Raw genomic sequence first — 541 nt, forward strand, 5'->3', positions numbered from 1 at the left:
ACACAGGAACAAACCCCAATTAAAAGGGTCATAGGGATCAGAACGGCCTCGGGAAAGGCACAGATGGAGGGAGTAGATAATGGTGAAGAAAGAATATGCCTAACAATGACCTACAGCGGGATGAGGTCAAACGGCCTTGTGAGGCCAGAATAAGCATTTTGTCACAGACAAGGCCGGATAAGGCAAGAGATAAACAGGAGTAATGGGTGCCGGTCTTAGGGAAGTGGAAGGTGTAAACAGGGGAGGAGTAATGAAAAACAAAAGAAACCAAATTATATAAATGTTGTGTATTAATTGAATTTGGGGTGTGTATGTCCCCTGCCTTATAGACACTGGACAACATCACACCCTCTTGCAAGAGTAAAATAAAGAACACTACTGATTCAGATTTTGGCTCAGACTGCAATTATTGAAGTGTGTGAGCTTTGTTTCTCACAAGCAGCAAAACAAAGCAGCTAGCATTTTCAAAGTGCTGACAGTGATTTCTACAGCTGTGTGCACAAGGGGGAGACCGGGGAGAGAAGAATCATAGTGTAACTTG

This window comes from Chiloscyllium plagiosum, chromosome 11 (assembly GCF_004010195.1).
Source record: "Chiloscyllium plagiosum isolate BGI_BamShark_2017 chromosome 11, ASM401019v2, whole genome shotgun sequence".
NCBI lineage: Eukaryota > Metazoa > Chordata > Chondrichthyes > Orectolobiformes > Hemiscylliidae > Chiloscyllium > Chiloscyllium plagiosum.